At 39.6% G+C, this 20,452-nt stretch overlaps 1 long non-coding RNA gene across 4 annotated transcripts in view; it reads right to left on the bottom strand.

Annotated features, from left to right (window-relative positions):
- LOC110072891 (uncharacterized) overlaps window positions 1-20,452 on the bottom strand; it is a 601,139-nt gene that overhangs the window by 371,979 nt on the left and 208,708 nt on the right. For all 4 annotated transcript variants that reach the window (XR_013538529.1, XR_013538527.1, XR_013538526.1 and 1 more), the window contains exons 3-4: window positions 17,940-18,021; window positions 12,133-12,273 (exon numbers count right to left, since the gene is read on the bottom strand). This is a non-coding gene — a long non-coding RNA (uncharacterized LOC110072891). The remainder of the gene's footprint in view (window positions 1-12,132; window positions 12,274-17,939; window positions 18,022-20,452) is intronic.

The following is a 20,452-nucleotide window of genomic DNA, read 5'->3' on the forward strand; positions in this document are numbered from 1 at the left end:
ACACACACAGAGAGAGAGAGAGAGAGAGAGAGAGAGAGCTGCTGAGCTCAGCCTGATGTCACCCACAGCTTGGGTTGCTACTGCTCCAGTTACCCAAAGAAGTAAAGCCATCACAAAGATGGAAGCCATGGAGGACAATGTAGAATGCCAAAAAGGAGGACATTCTTCACAAAAAGGGAAATAATTTTTGCAAAAAAAAAAATTGCAAATGGTAATTTAAACTACAATTTAAATTACAATTACAATTAAACTATAAGCCAGTATCATCACAGTCAGGCATTCTTAGTGTAGTTTAAATGGAAATATACTACTGCTTTACCATATTGCACAGGATTGTGACAAGGTAACCACCTTGGGGCACAGCATTGAGAGAAAGATGAGATATAATCAAAAAAATACATAAGGCATATGTTTAATAATTCTGTGAAATGTCTAGTGCCTTGTATTTTCTGCAGCGTACTGAAAATGAATGTATTGTATGTAAAAAATAAACAGAAATCACTGCAGTTAATAGCTAGGCAATTAACAAGTCACTTCAGAAGAACGGTCTGAAGAGGGCTTTCAGAATGTCTACTCCTGGGACTCACCTCAGTTCTGAAGTTCATACAGAATTGACATGGCATACCTTTCCTGCTGCTCATCAATATAGGTGTGGTTTGTGTATTTTCTTACAAAATGACCCTCCCCAACTATTTACTTAAAAGATGAGAGAGGGCTAAATGGACATGTTTACTGATCAAAGCCCCTACATTCCTTGCTTGGCCAGGGAAATTCATTGGTGGTACTTGCAAGTCACCAAAAAGGAGGAAAGCTTTTCAAAGAGAGGACTGGCCTTCCTAAAGGAGGACATATGTCCTGCCTAGACAGCTTGCAATCCTATGGAACCAACCTCATCCACCCATAAGGCCAGCCCCGGTCACATACAAACAATTTTACAACTCTTGTCAAAAGGTCTTCCTTCTCTGGCATCACAAGCAGAAACACTCTCTGTGACACAATAAAGTATCAGGTTTTGACCCTGGAATCTCAAGAGACACCAAGGGTTCCTGCTAGGCAACCCAAATACCTCCCAAATGCTGAATAGTGTTTCTAAGCCTCTTCTTATGTAGCCTACTACTTCTATCAAGTAGCAGCTATTCAGCAAGCAAGTTCTGGGCCTTTATCCAAGACCTGTGAGAATGAAGCATCACTTTATAGAATGTGCTGTACATCCACGATGATGTGTTATAATCATTTTCTGGCTGTGTTTTAGGTGACAAGTGGTTTCCTGTCATATTTTCTTCCAAGTTCTGTCCTGTAACAGATTATTGCTAGGCAGCACTCTGATCTTACTGTCTTTTTCACTTTTGGGGTAGCAATGTCTCCAGCACTTGTGTTACAGGGCTTGACTAGGCACATTGTTGTATTGGAGTGTGTTTGGGGAAGATTCTGGAAACACATACTACAAAGAGGTGTACACATGTGCAGTATGTATGCACAACAATGTCCAGATGTTAAATATGCTGTATAGACTGGTTTAGGCTCAGGTAGATGGTGTGGTGAAAGTTACTGAAGTTCTCATTGGATTTCTCAAGCTCTTATTGTCCAGAAGGAAAACATTCCATCAAAGTACAGTGGTGCCTCGCATTACGATGTTAATTCGTTCCAGCGAAATCGCTGTAGAACGAAAACGTAATACAAAATAAAAAAGCCCATAGAAACACATTAAAACCTGATTAATGCATTCCTATGGGCTTGAAACTCACTGTCCAGCGAAGATCCTCCATAGCGCGGCCATTTTCGCTGCCTGTGCAGCGAGGAATCCATCCCAGAAAAGAGCGGGGAGCCATTTTTTTTAACCCGGTGGCCATTTTGAAACTGCTGATCAGCTGGCTGAAAATTGTCATTTTGCGAGAATTGGTTCCCGAAGCAGGGAACCGATCATCGCAAAGCGAAAAAACCCCATTTAAAACATCGTAAAGCGATCGCTTTTGCAATTGCAAAAAGTTCATCGTGATGCGATTTCATCATTAAACTGGGCACTCGTCTTGCGATGCACCACTGTATCTGAAGTACCAGGACTCTGGAGCCGAAAAAGCCTTGCAGGAACCCAGCTATAGAAATGTTAGCATATTATGGAGCTGCACCCATGGTGACTCCCTCAATCAGAAGATCTGTGTTCCCTACAAAGCTGAAGTAACAATGAATAAATACAAGGTGAGAGAATCTGGTTGCTACTAAACATCAAAGATGATATGACTGTTGGCTTTTAGAACATATTTGTAGAGCAAATGTCAAGGGCTTTAATATCCAAAACAGGCAGATGGCATTATCCAGCTGATTGCTAGGGAACTGTACTTTTCATAGGAAACATCTTGATGTATCAGTGGCATATGGACTAGAGATGGAGATGCCCTAACCATGCCTTCCAGACATCATAGTGCCAATGCCCTGGACCATGAGATAGCTAACATTTGTTTGGTTTATATATTTTGCATTGGGTAGAAGACCCCAGGTCAAGTCTCCTGCTGTGTCTGTGTAGATCTACTCTGACACATCTTCATGAAGTTTTTTATATGGTTGTGTACTTCTTGCTGGTATTTTTCAATACAGTTTAAGGACAGAAGTCCATAAAATGATGGCCGGGGGGGATCACTAATAACTATATATTACCCAAAATACATTAGGTAGTAGTTGGTTTGATAGGTAGTTTCAAACATTGAGAAGAATCAGGAACTACTTTAATCCACACCAAATGAGATCTTTACGGATCGAAGGCAGCATTTCTAACCACATTTTGTAGAACCAAATGGAACTTATTTCCAACTAAACATAGTTACGAGCTTCCCTGGGGAAATGCACACTGCAGGATTATTATAAGGAATATATCAAACTATATTACCAACAATATAGAACCACAGCTTTAATTCTGCTTTCAGCTAATTACAGAAAAGAAGCATTGTGCCTTAGCAGTGCTTAAAAAAACTTTAGTGTGGAAACAGTGATAGGCATTAAGGTGTATGGATCATGTAGCGAGGCTACACAGATAGAGCAACTCCTTTACCTTCAGACTGTCACTTCACTATCTTGAAAGTAATGATGGAGGGAGCAGAGCTAGTGTGTTCTACTCAATGCAGGCAGGCTCCGCGATAGTGACTGAATAAGTTCAACAGTCAGTCTTGCAGCCTGAAAGTCCTATAAAACCCTGAATGGCTTGGATCCAAGCTATCTCAAAGATTGTATCACCCTCTATGAGCCTGTCTGGGAAGCATCAGGGAGGCCTGTCTTTCGGCCTTACCGGGCTCACAGATGCAATTACAGGAGAGGGCCTTCTCTGTCGCTGCTCCCAGACTCTGGAATTCACTGCCACCACCATAGTAGGCCAAGATGGCCCAATTGTTGCTCGCCTTTCACAAGCAAAGACCTTTCTCTTTAGGCAGGCTTTTCCTTATTGACCAGCTGTCTAGGAGAAGTTTTTAAATGAAATGGTTTGAAATTTGTTGCTTCCAAATTGTTTTTAGGAAGGCTTTACCTAGTGTTTTTAATACGTATAATGTTATTAATTTGTTTAATATTTCATTAATTCACTGTTTTTAGCTTTAGGATGTGTTTTCATGATGTAAATTGCCTTGGGTCCTTTCTTATGAGAAAAGTGAGGTAAAATTGTTTCAAACAAACAAACAAACAATAAAACAAATAAATATTCCAGTCAGCCATTCAAAGCTCCTTTCAGGAGACTTCATTCCCTCACAATTCATATTGTGCTTTTTCACCATTGTCCCAGAAATACTCGGCATTCTGTCTGTGGACACTGAGCATTCCCTTCTGGGTCATCATTCAAGAGTTTGGTGCAGAGTAGTTTTTTCACCTAAAGTTCTCCCCCCCCCCCAATATTACAACTACAAATCTTGGAGCACCCCCAAATCTACTGATGACTCCCTCTCCATTCTCAATGGCTTGATTTTGGCTACGCAGCTGTCATAAATCAGCATTGCAATTCACCATTAGTCCATCTGATGGTTCCCAAGAATATTTCAAAGTCACCGGTTGTGCCTACCCGTCATATTCACATTCTATAATATCATCTAAGTAGGATTTATACATTCATCTGTTTCCAAGAAAGCTATGGATGCTTCCAATCTGCAACTGACTGAGTGTTTATTTGCTAAGTGATTTATCTGCTATACTTTAACATGAAGAGTACAATTTAAATGATATTTCTATCAGCTTCAAAACAGAGAGTGCATTTTAACATTCAGGTTGAATGTTACTTTTTTTTTCTTCTGAAAAAAATCTGTGGTAAATAGTAATTGTCTAAAACATGTTTTACAATGAAACAAAATGAAAATAAGAGAAAATAGGCTGTAAGAGCATCTCCTCTAATCATGCTAATAGTAGCTCAGTTATGTTTCTCCTAAATAATCTTGTATTACAGAAGAGGGGGCAGGGGAACTTACACTCATAGCCCTGCATTACACTGGAGGAGATGGAAATTATCATTATTTTCATTCTCTGCTTTCCTCCTGTAAAGAGCTTTCCAATCAGTGAAAGCAAATGCAACTGAATAATGTAATATATAAATACTGTTTTATTGTCATGACAATTACCTTTTATTCAGTGTTGTCGCTTTTGGGGTGTAATAAATGGATACTGTGAAAATTCCAATACAATTTAGGTACAAGTTCAATTTCAACACTTGGGATTTATTTCAAGGTATATAAATTATATCGGGAAGAAATGCACTTGGAGAAATTAAATTATGTCAGAAATACTGACAGATTGTAGTCAGAGTATACAGAGAGTCTCACATGAACACCAGCCTGTTTCAACTTTGATGCCATCAAAAATTACATGTTCCCTGGCTTTGTGTGTAGTACCGCAAATGATCAGAATAAAATAAATTGCTGCCTTCTTCCAATCAACTCAAGAAGACTAAAGATGAGCGAGAAACTGAACTTTTAGAGGGGAAAAGCACAATGTGGCTTTGCAGTTAATCATAAGTTATTTTATGTAAACAGAGTGCAATAGATTCTCCATCTTGAGAGCTCTGGGCTCTGTGCATCTGGCACATAACAGCGGCACATGGAGCCTGGAGCTCCACCAATGTGCTTGCATTGCCCCCTGTAGTTGCAATGTGTCACTTCAGACGCACTGGGGAGGGAACCGTGCTTTTTAAAAAGGGGGGTGGTGGGGGAAACACCTGTCCTTTGAGCTTTCCCTTACTCCTTGGAAAGGGCATTTTGGAATAAAGTTTGGCTGGTTTTTGTTTTTTGTTTTTGTATGTTTGTGCAAAAATGGGCATACACATGCATATGTTGAGGTTAGAGGCGAGACTCTAGAGCCTGGAGCTCACACAGTTTATAACAAATGCTTTTTTATGAATTCTAAATGCACTCAGGAAGATTCTTCCCATTATTAGACAATTGGGTCACATGGTCCTGTTTTTCCTGAGATGTTAGTAATATCAGAGGACAGAATAGTGTCTGCTCTCTTTTTTTAAGGAAAATAGAAAATGAACCTTTATACTACCATGTTCCCTACAGCATGGTTTCTGCAAAAAGCTTCTTCTAACATGGCTAGTGTTTCATTTGGCTCTTATAAAGGATATTAAAGATACGTAGTCCAATGACCATTTCCACAATGTGCATGACATGAATGGGTATGTCTATAGATGAGGAGCAGTGCCGAATTACTCGGCATAGCCAGGAGGGTGGGTTGAGGGGCCTAACACCAAGAGAGGCCCGGAAAGAAAGAACAAGAAACCGGGCCTTCTCGGCAGTGGCCCCTTGACTTCCATCAGAGATCCACCTGGCTCCCTCACTGGGTGTTTTTAAGAGCCATTTAAAAACTTGGCTCTTCAGGCAGGCCTTCCCTCCTGTCAATTCTTGAATTCTATCTTTCTGCTCTTTCATTCCCCATCTTGATCATTCTATATTACTGTTTAAATCTTTTTGTGATTATGAATGTCGTTTACTTTGATTGTGATGTTTTGTTGTCATTTTATGATATTTTATGATTTTGTAAGCCGCCCCGAGTAGACGCTGTCTGGGGGGGGGGGTATAAATCAAATGAATAAATAAATAAATAAAATAAGGTTATAAGATCATCCGTTGTAAGATATGATAAGCAACACTGAGCAGTGTTTTTGACTTGTTTATTTCATTTTATTTATATTCTACCTTTTTTTACAATGCATGATGTAAGACATCTTAACAGGACAAATTAAGATACCTATGGCTTAAAAAACAGTCTGTTATAGTATTAATATTAATTTTAAAACAATTGAATATATTGCAAAGAAGTACTGAATTCAAACAATCAAAAACAGTTTAGAAGCCCAACAAAAGCAGCAGCAGCAGCAGCAACAACAGGGAACCTCATGGCACCGTGTTTAAACTGCAAGACTGCAGTGAAGACTCTGCTCGTGACCTGAGTTTGATCCCAGGCTCAAGTAGCTGGCTCAAGCCTGACTCAACCTTCCATCCTTCCAAGATCAGTAAACTGAGTACCCGGCTCGTGAGGGGGGGGGGGCAATGTGTAACCTGCATAATTAAATTGTAAACTGCACAGTGACAGCTTTAAGCACTATGGGATGGTATATAAGCAGCACACTTTTATGTACAACACTCATTGTCAAAAGACCTTTCCCTTACAGTAATTTTGTGTTAAAAGTCTCTTTAAATCAATTCATCACCACTATCATCACCATCAGCTTAGAACTGCAGAGGGGTCCTTCAGATATCCAGGTCCCAAGCCATTGATGTCATCATCAACACTTTGAACTCCAACAGGAAATGGCTTGGCAGCCAGTGCACATCCTTCAGAACTGGTGTCATGTGAGTTCTAAAAGATATTTCTGTTATCAGTCTAGTTACTGCATTCTGCCCTTGCTGAAGCATATGTATCATCTTCAAGGGTAGCCCCACACAAAGTGCACTGCAGTAGTCTAACTGGGAAGTTGCCAGGGCATAGATTACTGTGGCCAGGATACCCCTATCCAGGAATGATCATACCTAGTGAACTAGTCAAAGCTAATCCCAGGCACTCCAAACCACCAAGCTCACATAAGCTTCCAAGGACAAAGATGAATCCAGAAGTACCCCAAAACTACAGATCTGCTCCTTCAGGGGAAGTGCAACTCCATCCAGAGCAGGTCTCCTGCCGAACACTCGGACTTGGGAACCGCCATCTTCTTAGGATTCAGCTTCAGTTGATTGACTCTCATCTGGCCCATTGCAGCTCATTCCTTTACCGCTACCATTGCCATGGAATAGCTCTCCCAATGTGCTCAAGCCCATGCTCCGTAGAACCTGGTGTATATTTTCTGCCAATCTAGCCCTGGTCTCAATCCCATTCACAGTGTCACCACCAGCTTTACTAATTGGGGAGTTTGCTTGGCTGCACCCATGAACCCATAAAAGCAAGCATGTCCACAGCCTAATCATCGTCCAGTAACAGAAGCTAGTCAGCACCTCAGCAGGATCCCTTGCTGAAGTGACAAGCAACTCCTCAAGAGCTTCTGGGAGTGGATCATCTTAATTGCTCCTGTTTCAGAGGCTCAGATTCCCAGTGATTCATTCCACCTCACCAGGCAGTGATCTATCCATGATACCAGGACTACACAGATCCCTTCATACACAGATCACCATCAATCCACCCAGTGCACAATACCAGCTCCAGATTGTGTCCTATAGTATGCTTGGGGTAAGATACCAGCTGGGACTGACCCATGGATGTTGAAGTTGCCCAGCCAGGCCTAGGAGACTGCAGTGTCACTTCTGACACCAGTTTGGCTAGCTCAGGCAGGGAGGCATCTGACTAATAAGCAGAATAGCATACCCACATTTTGTCCTAGGCACCCACTTTCTGATACATACACTCCACTTGGGAGAGAGGAAGGAGAGAATGAGACCACTGCAACTTCACTTTCTTTCTCTTCCGGTTTCACCTGCTGCTACTAAGAAAATTCAGGCAGACAAAGCAGAGAGAGATTGCTATCCTCCTCCCAGCTTCATCCAGCCAGCTCTCTGTAATACAGACCAAGCTGGCATCTATGATCAAATACTGGGTGGTGTCTGTTTTCCCATTTGCCAGCCTGGCATTCAATGGCAGCATTTTTAGCTGATGGGGCTTGTTGCCTAGGCTCTTCAAACCATCTAGACTATTTGAAGTAAGGGACAGTTTGGAGCCATCTCCTCAACCATCATATCTCCCTCCTCAAACATCATATCTCCTTCTCCCTGATACCTACTCCAGTAGCTGCTTCCTGGTTACCTTCATCTCCCCTCCCTTCTCCAGAAAACACACCTTTCCTTTAACCAGAAGACTGTAACCTGCCTGTGAAATCCATTTGGCAAGCCAAACCAAAGAGTAACAAGGACCCTGTTCCCTTGCTTCACCTGTAAGATGTAAGGACGTGTTAGCCCAAATTAGATCTGGTATAGATGTATATTAAGACAGTTATATAGTTTTGAGTCCTAACTGCAAACACCAGAATTCTGTTCCCTTTCGCAAAGGGCCTTACTCCATTCTGTGCCCCAGATGTATCAAATCCAAGGAGGAAGATTGAAAACTAATATTCTGCATATGTTTTCCTTCTGAAGGCAAAATGGTGGGCTATAAGTATTACAGTATTCATTGGAATGTTCACAGATATCTAACCTCCTGGGGTCTAGTTTAATTTCTTATATATCTCTGTCATTTTCTTTCCTATTAATATTCCCACATGGCAAGTACATTGCTTCACGTTGAACTGATTTTCAAGAAGAATCTTCTTTTGTATAAATTGTTGCTTTTCATAAAGCCCACGAATTTTTAAGGCAAAATTACAAAACTTAAAAGTTTCAAAAAACAGAGAGGAAAAAGCCCCGATGATCACCTTATGTATGACAAATTGTTCAAACGTACAACCCACAATATTATTCTCATAAGTAGTTTGTGAGCAAATCAAAGCCAGTTACTAAGGAACCAATTTAAAACATAGCTTGCTGTCACGTGGCACAAAAAGTATCAGACTTTGGAGCCAACTGTAAGTCAAATAAATGCCACCTTTATTTGAATGAGGCAACCTTGGTCTGCAAGAATATCTATATTTTCATGTGTATAGGATAAGGATATTAAGAGCAAAAGACTACTTCATATCAACAGAAGCTATTTGTCTAAAGCTATTTACAAGGTTTTCCATAGAACTGCTTAGTGATTTAAAACTCCTTGGGATCAAAACAGGTATTACATTAATTACATAGGCCAGGATCTATTGCTGACCTGAGGGTGAAAAAGAAATCATGGAAGAGAGTGCATCTTAATGAGCATGTGCTACTTGCAGGTTGGTTGTGTGCCTGATCACATACTACAACATATACTCAGCATGTGCCAGACCCCTTGTCAAATAACTTTAAAGAGATCCTCAACTTCTCTTCCACACATTTTTAAAGGTTCTGGTCACATTGTTTAGCTCCCTGTGTTATTTTTATTTACTTGAAAGTGACCATTTAATACCTAGAAGTTTAAACAACCTGCTCTGTTACCTCCCAAATGTTTTGCCTCTTCCTTCCTTGCCTCTGACCTAGCAAATTATAAACTATGACAATTAATATTCAGAATACTGCTCAAAAGTGCAGTAAGGGGAGCTTCCACCAGCATGTAGAGATGGTAACTGCACCCAGTGAAATTTTCTGGATGCTATGCAGTTGACTTGTAGGCAGGAAATCTAAAGACACTACTTCCATCTTCATATGCTAGAAAACATCGGTATGTATACATAACTGCCTCTTCCCTTTGTTAGATCTTATCATGTAGGTCAAAAAATGAAGATCCATGTTTCCATCTGAAGAATTTTCCAGTTTACAGACATGAATTATTTTGTGTGCCATATGAGTGAGATCTATGAAAGACAATGGAGGTTTTAAAATAAGTCTTTTAAAGAGAAAGCACCTCCAGGTTTAGAGCAATCTGAATTTTCACCCTGTCAGTTAGGTCCCAGTTAACTGACTCTCAAGAAAAGAACTTTTTAACACCTTCATGGACAAACAGGCATTGGTGCTGGTAAAGAGATTCTGTGTCTGGCTATAAAAATATTTTAAAAGATATTTTAAAAAAGAATAGCAAACAAATCTTCTCTACTACTTGTTTAAGTTGTTAAATTACAGATTTTTGCTTTGTGACTGAGGATGATTTTACTCAAAGTTAGCACAGTTTTGGTGCCTATATCTTGTTATAGCTTCAACCATTTCAACCCATCTTGTCATATACAATTGTTTGCTAATAAAGGGCAAAGCTCCAAAGATGCTATGTGCCATTAAGTCACTTCTGATCTGTGGAGACCATATGAATTAATGACCTCCAAAATGCACTGTCATTAACAGCTCTACTCAGACCTTGCAAACGTCTCATGTTAGGTTGTTCTTTTACTAGTCCTGCCACCCCCATGCACCATGGTCCTGATCCTTATTAGATTATTCATATTTTTTAATTTTGGTTTTTAAAAAACAGTCACATTAAATGTATTTAATGTAATGTGTAGTTATGCCTGAAGAAACATGACAAAACTACCAAAAAACACCATCCCTTAAGGGTTTACATTGTGGGGGTGAGTTGAAAATAGAGAACTATGACCCCACTTAAAAGGTAGCATGACTTACTGGGATGCAAAGAAAGGCTCAAGGTGGTGGAAGGGATGTACCAGAGGAAAGAATGTCCTTTATTCCAAGCCTTTTAAATGAAGACCTTGTCACCTCAGCTTGCTCATGGGGCCAAAGAAATTTTAACTAGCTGCTACTGATCAGACATGTCATAAAAAATGTCTTCTAATTAATATTCATCTATCTTTTCAAGTGACATTTAGCTAAGTCATCACACCTTGGCAAGCCATGTCCAACAGAAACCTTCAGGAAAAATAAGTTAGGGAAAGGTTACAATTTTGTTACTGCGGGAAACTTTAGAATATAAAACAGGGAAAAGTCTACAGCTCTATCTGTGCTCCCGCTTTTTCACCACAGAATATGTGAAATAAAGCGATCTTATCAAGATTTCCTCTTCGTTCTCAGAAGAGTATACAATAGATGCATACAAAAGGTATAAAATGCATTGTATAAAGATGGCAAATGTCAGGCTACAGTGCCTTGCTAGATAGCCTAGTGCCACAGCCTCCTTGGCAGTGACTCAGTGGTTCTGTTGTCACAGCTCCAACTCCTATAATGTCAAAGGGGGTCTTGGGAGAGAACGCTGTCTACGCCGAAGGTTCGCAGAAGCCTTTGACATACATTTCCAAGGCTCATCTGCAACTTTGTGCTAAACTAAACAGCACAGAAATAGATGTTCACAAAACAGATGACACATTGCAGCTCCAAAAAGACTAAGAACCTTGAAGCACCTTGCACCGGAAAGGAAGACCTGCTTGCAGACCTGGAGGTGCCATCAGTGACTGAGCACAAGAGAACAACTAATATTGCATTATTTAAATAGTATCAGATGTGTTTAAAGTAAGATACTGTAGGGATGACTTTTTTAAAATGTCACATTTATATTCTGCCTTTCCTCCTGGGAGCTTGAAGTGGTGCATATGAGCCACCTCCTCATCAGTTTATCCTCACTAAATCCTGTGAGGTAGGTCAGGCTGAGAAAGTAGAGTTGGCACGGTATCCTTCATGGATGAATGGGGGATTTGAACCCAAGCCTTCTGAGTCCTAGTCCATTTCTAGCCCCTTACATCACCCTGGTTCTTATGTATATTTACAGTGTTTGGCTGTTACCATTTGCTGGATAATATACACGAACATTCGGCAAAAGTTGAAAATTCTGGTTTTCATAGTTTGTTCATTGGATTGAGGGACATGCCTTAATAGACAGATCATTTTGACATCTCAACCAGTCCTCGGTTAATTCCGTATCAGATGTGGACATTTAAAATGAAAAGAGGACTGTGAACTTTCCTTGCTCATCTGTAATGATTGTTTCCTCTAGAAATTCACAAAGGCCAAACAATTTTTAAAGCAATTTCACTCTCTGCAATCACATCTCTAGTCTGGTTTCATGATGTCAACAAGCACCTTCAGTTACCCTGCCCCACAGATCAACTGTTTAAAGGTGGCAGTCTTTAAGAAAGCCTAGCTACCATATTAACCCACAACAACAACAAAAAATGACATTTCTTACCATTTCGAAAGAACTGTGTAGCCAGTTCCTATTGCACAGGCCAATAAGGTTCATTAAACACCAATGGGTCTCAGAGTCTTTCTTCAGAGTCAGTCACACTGTAGTCTTCACCAGGGATCTTATTTTCCTTCCCCACAAGATCTGCAGGGCAAAGAAGGCAAATGAACTATGAAAAATATAATCACTGCCTTTACTGTTGCTTTTTTGTCATAAAAATTCCATCTATTTAGATTCCATTAAAAAGCACATTTGGCTGCCGAGAGCATAAATATATATTTTTCTTATGTTTACAATTTTTCATTCTCTTCCTCCAAAAGTCTTTGACATTTCTTTCTATCAATGCAGTTAAAACAATTCTGATGTCAGACCAAATGATACTGTTCACACATACAGATATTGATGAATTACAATGGTTGATCAGACATGCAAACACACATGCAGGTTTTCATACAAGGTCTACGTATGGCATATGCTGCTTCTCATATGATATGGTCATTCTGAATTGTTTTAAAAAAATGGAAGGAAAGCTCTAGCAATTTTTAAAAAAGAGTTGTATTGGTGAAATGAGGAGGGGGTGTCCTGGTAATACGATAAACAAGATAGTTACTCCAGTAACAACTGGTATTTTGTGGTAGGCCAGATACATACTACAGATAAACATCTATAGTTCAATTTCTCTATAGTGAAACACCTATTTAGATTCCTTTACGTACAGTTTCTACTTGTTCAGGTATCCATCGTGATTTAGGGTATCTTCTTGACATGTTTCAGAAAGGACATGCTTGCAGTGATGGATGCTCAGGGGTTACACAACCCCTATACAGTATAAGAAAGCAGTCTTCAGGCTATGGTGACTGCAAACTACAGTTTTCACTTCTCTTGGGAAAAGAATGAAGAGATTTTCCTGATTTCGGCAGCAGTCCATTTTTTGAAAAGATATTCCATAACATCATATGCATCTCAATCCCTCATATACCAGTACCAAGCCCTCTACTAGGGCCCACATGACGTGTCAATTAGAGAGCTCAATAAATTCTCCCTTTGTGTGGAAAATTAAACATTGTGCACACAGAGTTAGCATCAGACCAGTCAGGCTAAGTGTACTCTCTGATGGGTATGTCACAGAAATGCCTCACAGCAACTGTGGCTTTCTTGGGAAAGCATGTTGTAGCCACACTACCGCTACCCATGCCAGTTTATATCACAAAGCCTTGTATATTTTTCATCCTGTTAATACCACAGAGAAACTACAACTGGTTAAGAATTTAATTATCAGCTGAGACTTGTAGATCTGACCCTATCTTGCCAGTTTGCTTCCAGGCACATTGACTATTTCTGGTTGTGGGGGGTAATGCTTTAAACTTCCAGAGACACTTTACCAAAAGAAGGAATATGTATCACCATAAAATGGGGTGGGGAGAACATGCACATGTTTTGGCTGGGGGAGGCATAATTTATAAATATAGATGCATAATTAGAAACTATTACTATATTATAAAGCCTCATCCGTGCCAGTGAAAAGCTAGAAAAGCAGGGGGGAAAGTTTTTTGAATAGCCTAAACATGACATACATTTTACTCTTGTCTAAAGACAAAAGTAGGAGCAGTTTTTTGTTTTGGGGATTTCTCTCTCTCCCTCTCTCTCTCTCTCTCCCTCTCCCCCCCCTCTCCCCCCCTCTCTCTCCTCCTTTTCAGATTAGAGCAACAAGCAACATGTTCAGATCTTGATCAGAGGACAGATCCAGAGCTTTGCAGATCAACACAGAATGACCAGCCTGCAGTGAGCAATAGAAGATTAACTCTCAAAAACAGATCCAAGACATTACAGACAGATGATGTCTGACCACAGACAGCTCAACTCCAGCATCAAGGTCAACCCCCTGGATGTTTTTAACAACAGAGAAGATTTAAGAACAAGATACCCCCATGTTCACCTGTTAGGGAGTAATGTCAATGTTTGAAATTTTGTTTATATAAATTTTGTGTGTTAAAATAATTATGGGGGATGATGAAAAAATAGTCATGAAAATGTTTTTAAAATTGAGGCTTGAACAATAGCTTGCTATAATCATTTCAAAACAATTAGCCAGTTCTCTTAGCTGAGCAAGGGCACTACACCACAACAATCCTGAGAGCTGAATTGTTTATGTTACAATATGTGAATATGGAGGAGGTGTTGCAAGTCCTCTAGCTTGCATTCTTTCTAATTCCAATACCTTGGAACTACAAAGTAGTTCTACTTGTAGTTCCAATACCTTGGAACTATAATATTCTGTTGTTCCAGGACCTTGGAGTTATACTGATGCATCAAGTGCCTGGTGTAAACCGGCCTTTATTCCTCCAAGCTTTGCCAAAAAAATTTTTTGTCAAAACAAAAATGTTATCAGCCTATTGGCAGCTTGCCAGATTCTAAGTTACAAACCTCTGGAATTACATTATGTGCAGGAACAACTGAGATTCCTATTGAAAAAAAATCCTTGATGCCCCAGGCTTCTGCAGAAGGAGATTGTTCACAGATTGTGGGGAGATGGAGAGACCTGGAAGAACTATAAATATAGGGAGATAAGAAACATCCACACAAGAACTAAACACATTCAACAGAAGACAGCAATTTCTCATAGTTAGAATTTTGAATGGTAATCATATCTGAAGCTTTCCATAAGTTGCTAGGATAGATTTCTGTTTAAGTATTAATGTAAACATGTTTTCAGTGCATTTTGACTTTTTAGTTTTTGAAGTAATTTTTGTGCTATGGAACATACAAACAATGTAGAAATAATGTTTGTAGAATTAGATAAGCTGATGTTGCCTGAAATTATTGTGTAACTCCTATGAAATATTGGTTCAGCCCAAAGGGGTGGGGCTAAGAAAGACTAGGGCTGTGAGTAAAAGATTTGAATCCAAAAGAGCGAAAGAGCTGAGGCGGCTGGAGCCGCTGTTGCCATTTAGACTGCTAACTAGGTATTATTCCTGTGTAAGAGGGATTAATCCACAAAGTAAATTCACATATATGCAACTGAATTGCTGTTTTATTCTAGGGTTTTGAAGATTGCATGTGGTGCTAATTCTTTTATGTTATGAAGACCCAACACAGTTGAAGAATTTTTTTATTTTATTTATTAGATTTATATACCACCCATCTACTCTGGTCAGTTTACATATAATATTAAATTAAACTAAGGTGAAATCCAGATTAATCCAAGATGGGAAAGGAGAAGAAGAAGAAGAAGAAGAAGAAGAAGAAGAAGAAGAAGAAGAAGAAGAAGAAGAAGAAGAAGAAGAAGAAGAAGAAGAAGAAGAAGAAGAAGAAGAAGAAGAAGAAGAAAAGGGGAGATAGGCTAGGTAATGGCTGTAGGGAAAGCCTGCCTTTATAGCCATGTCCCCAAGTTAGTCTTGAAGGCCCTCAGTGAGGGAGCCAAGCAGATCTCAACAGGTAAGTTGTTCCAAAGGCAAGGGGTCACTGCTGAGAATGCTCAATTTCTGGTTTTTTCCCACCAGGCCTCTCTTGGCGTTAGCGTCCTCAGCCACCCAGCCTGACTAGAGGGGGTGATACGGGTAGAACTGGGCAGAAGAAGGGGCTCTGCCAAGTATCGAGTTCCTAAACCGTTAAGGGCTTTGTATGTAATAGTTAATACAACTGAGGAACACGGGGCCAATATATTCTCCCCAAGCTGCACTCTCTGGGGATGACCCTCCAAGAAGGACTGGAGCCAAGCGAGAGCAAGACCACCAATCCCCAACTTGGAGAGCCTCCCCAAGAGAATATCGTGGTCGACGGTATCAAAGGCAGCTGAGATATCAAGAAGGACAAGCAAGGACATTTTGCCCCTGTCAGCCTCTCTAAGTAGGTCATACAGCAGGACGACCAATGCTGTTTCCATACTGTGGCACAGCCTGAAGCCCGACTGAAACGGATCCAGGGCATCAGTTTCATCCAAGAGAGCCTGAAGCTGGTCAACCACCACCCTCTCAATTACTTTGCTGAGAAAAGAAACATTGGCGATGGGCCTATAATTGCCAATGTTGCCCACTGCCAAGCTCGGTTACTTTCTAATGGGCCTAATGAGCATTTCTCTCAAGAAGAGACCCGTTTATTATTTCAGTGGCCCATTCAGTTGTCACCAGCCTGGCAGCTTTGATTAGCCAGGCCGGGCAAGGGTCAAGGGAGGAGGAGGAGGCTCGGCAGCAATCAAGGATCTTGTCCACCTCTGCGGACATCACAAGTTGAAACTGAGGAAGATCTCTTGGAATTTTTTTTTTCTGAATTTGAAATTCCAATGGACACTTGAACTTTGCAATTCTACAAGCAGCTTTTGTATTGATGGTGGTTGTCAAGGGTTTGGGTGCACAAACTGTAGCATTTTGTTTTTGTTTTAATTGCTCATGTTTTGTGTTATAAGAAGAGACTCATGAATAAGAGACTCACTTTGTGAAATTGTTTTTGCAAGGTTTATCAACAGATATCTGTGTAAACAAATAGTACCATTGAAGTGAAAAGTGTTACAACTGCAATGATGAAAAAATACCTTGATATTCAAATGAATTTTGATATGATTGCCAAAGATTGCCTGGTTCCATTCTGGAATCAACTGTTAATTGGGATAAATGCCAAGTGGAACAAATGAAGGCTTCAGATTTTTCCCTGAAGGTATATAAAGTTCTGTCAAGCTCTTAGAGACATACATGTTCAGGCATCACAATCTCTGACCTGGCAAATAAAATTTCGGTTTCAGAGTACGGAAAAACTGATTAGGTGAGTCAGTTACCATTTTTCTCAAACTATTATCTAGATGCTAATTGTTCATGGGTTGACTTCAGGAATCCAACTCTCCCTTCTGAACTTCATCATTGTTAAGCTGGATGTGGAACAAACAACCCTTCAAACAATGATCATTTTAAAATATATAACCTACTTTACTGAGCTCCACTTACATTTTCCAAGTGCTAATTATGATGTTGAAAAAACAGCACTATCTACACTCAAGAAGGAAGTTGGCTGCATCCTTGAGATATCTCAGCATTTTCAGAAATACCATACAAAAAAGCAAGCAAAAACAGAAAGAACAAACAAACAAAACTCTGAACTTCCAGAAACAACCCAACAGGCACTATGTTAGTATACAATATATTGAGCAACTTTTGGAACAGGGCAAACAGAAACCTAGGTTGGTTGTGAACTAATTTAGGCTGTGCAGAATTGTCATATATTAAATGAATATTCCAGTTTTATTTACTAGGATCTCTATTTGATGTCTTCTCTGTATAACATGGCTCATAGCAGATGGCTGAAATATATTGGCACAAGGAAAAATTTTAGTAGTCTTCAGACTACTTCAAGTTATCATAGGAACTGGACACACACACTCAAGAATATGCATTACTGTATTACTCTTCAAGTCCATGGCTCTATTAACAGTAACCAACATCCATTCTGCAAAAGCTAAAACATCTTAAATTCTTGATGTCCTTCCTCTTTTCTTCAAGTATAATGGAGGTGGGATCAAACAAACAAAGCAGAATGGACAAGAGCAAAAATGTTGGATGTATTTCACTGGAGAAAAGTATTTTAAAGATGAAAGACATCTGGTTCTCACGATTAAAAGAACAAACACAAAAAACAAAGTCTATGGGAAAAATATCTCTAGCCTACATACAGTCTTGGCTTGGTTCCACAAAATGAACTGTAGAATTGCCTCAATTTAATTACTACCCCATGAAGCATTCTGACAGCCCCAATGCAATGCTTAGCAAGCATTTTACCTCAGACAGCTTCAAGATGTATTGCAGCACTGAAATTACAATACGTACCGTGACTTGTTCTGTCATCCCACTTTGGGAAAGCAGCAAGCTTGTCTCCTTAATAAGCTGTCTGATATACCACCCATTTCACCTGTGAAAACAGAAGTAAAATGCAAGTAGCCATAAGTTAGCATTCTATACTCATGCATAAGCTTTAGCTTTATAATACATAAACTGTGTGTGTGTATATATATGTATAAGGGTATACACATATAGATGCAGGCACTAGAGCTGCATGTTTTATTGGCTTAATCAGAAAAGAATTCAACAAAAGCACCATTTGATTAAACTGTAGAAGAGATGGGCTCATTTGTTTCTTGTCCACGGCTAGTTTTGGGCCTTTGCACATTACAGAATAAAGAATAACAAACTTTAAAGAGAGTCTTTCTTTGTAATGAGCAATAATTTCTCTTTATTAAATTGTAAATTGTCTCATACTTCCTTCAATCTTTTCAAAAGGTGCCTACAACTGTGGGTTGGTTATATGCCAATAAATTAAATCAATTAATTGATGGATTAGTTGGTAAAAGGGCAGATGATAAATCAAAGTGCAATTCTCTTATTGGTTGACAACCCTATTACATAGAACACACACATTTATAAAGACACACACACACACACACACACACACACACACATTAACCTTGACTTGTTTGTTTCAAAACATTTTCAGATTCAATAATGAAGTGAAGCTCTCAAAAGTACTTCCAGAAATGGTCTTTGATCAATTGCAGAAGACACAAAATTATTACATGCCCTCATCATGGGACTTATGACTTCACACAATATGTGAACTACTGGCAAAGAAGCTAATGAAAACTATTTTTTCCTTCTATACACTGTGCATCTGCCACTAAGTGACTGCCTTTCCCTCCCCTACCCCAGAGCTACCAACTACCGCCCTAGGGAAGGATCTTCACCCATTCTTATAATGTTAATACTGCATGTGGGGGATGTTCATTAATGTATCTTTACTATTTGTGAATTGAGAGAGAATGACTTCCGTGTAAATAAAAAATTTTAAAATGTGCCTATGTATTGCCAATAATAGGTTCACATAAGTATGCTGTTCAAAAGATAGGATTGTGCATCCAAATTTAAGTCTGTCCAGATGAGCTAATGAAAACAGAATTCTCCATCTCCTTCTTCCCATGGCAAGTCTGCCCGTCTCTCTCCCCACCAGCACCACCATGCTACAGAAGGTTTGAGAGCTACACACAGTGAAGTAGGATGTAATGCACCAGGTTCAGGGGGAAAAAGGGACCCTTAGCATTTGACAGAGGAACTGTCTATGAGCCGAGATAATCTACTCCATCTAAGAACTCCACCTTTAATCATGGAAGCCTCCTTTCTTGCAGTCTGAAGTCTAGGTAACAGCCCAGCATAGAGTCAAGTCAATGAAAACCAAGCCTATGATTGGAACAAAAAAATTGTTGCATTAAAGTAACGCTTCATTACCATCACTGAGGGAGCATGTATGGTCACCAGGGTGATTATCCTATCATCAAGCATATGCTAGTCCTTCCTCCTACCACCACAAAGTGATTATTATTATTTCCCATGGAAAGGCATGCAACCAAACCAGTTCAGTGAGGACTAAGCCCTAAATAGGATTATACCACCAAGTGAATTGAACAGCTCAAAAAAAGGATAGATCAAATCTCCCCACCAGTCAGGCTTACCAAAGCAAGAGACCTCAAAATTGGAAAATGTGTTTATCTCACCTGAAAGCAAAAATATTTGCTGTCCAAAATTATAACCTCCACAAAAGAAGGAAAACACTCCTGAACAAACATTACATTAGAAAAAATAACACCCATAGATCTTTTTCACGGACTATTATTCTGTGGTGGACACAATACATAGAGCTGAAGCTAGGCTTCTTTGAAAGACATATTTTCCTTTTATATAAAGATAAAACGCAGAGCTCTCAGGTCAGGGGCTATATGGGAGAAGAGCTCACGTCTTTGTGTGCTTTGAAGTTCATTACAGCAGAGTATTAAAGCTACTGGTAAAGTGAACCTGCATATTCAATATCTGCCATCAGTATGGGTGGTGCATGGATTAGCCTCCACACAACACCACACAGCAAGTTTATTAGCATTGTAAGTGACAAACCTTTAGTTTTGCATGTTAACACTCTGCTAAAATATGGCACAACTAAGAAGTAATGTATGATTTATGGGTCCCTCAGGAAGACCTCTGTTTATAAATGTATCTTAAATAACGATAGACAGCAAGCCAGGATTAAGTGCTGTTCGTGCAGTAAAACAGAAACACACATAATGTTTTTTTGTACTAGTATGCTGTGTCTGACAAAAGCAAATTTTGGTCTATTGAGTGCTCAACCTAACAGTGATGATTAATAACATATGGTGTCATTGCTCATTTTGAAATTGCTTCCATAGGAGCCAATGTACAGAAATGCAGTTTAATTCAGTGGTCTTTTACAAACTAGTCTTAGGAATGACAGATGAGGGATTTGAGCCACTAATATGAATTTGCATGGCACCAGGCCACCT

The sequence above is a fragment of the Pogona vitticeps genome, chromosome 1, assembly GCF_051106095.1.
Source record: "Pogona vitticeps strain Pit_001003342236 chromosome 1, PviZW2.1, whole genome shotgun sequence".
Lineage (NCBI taxonomy): Eukaryota > Metazoa > Chordata > Lepidosauria > Squamata > Agamidae > Pogona > Pogona vitticeps.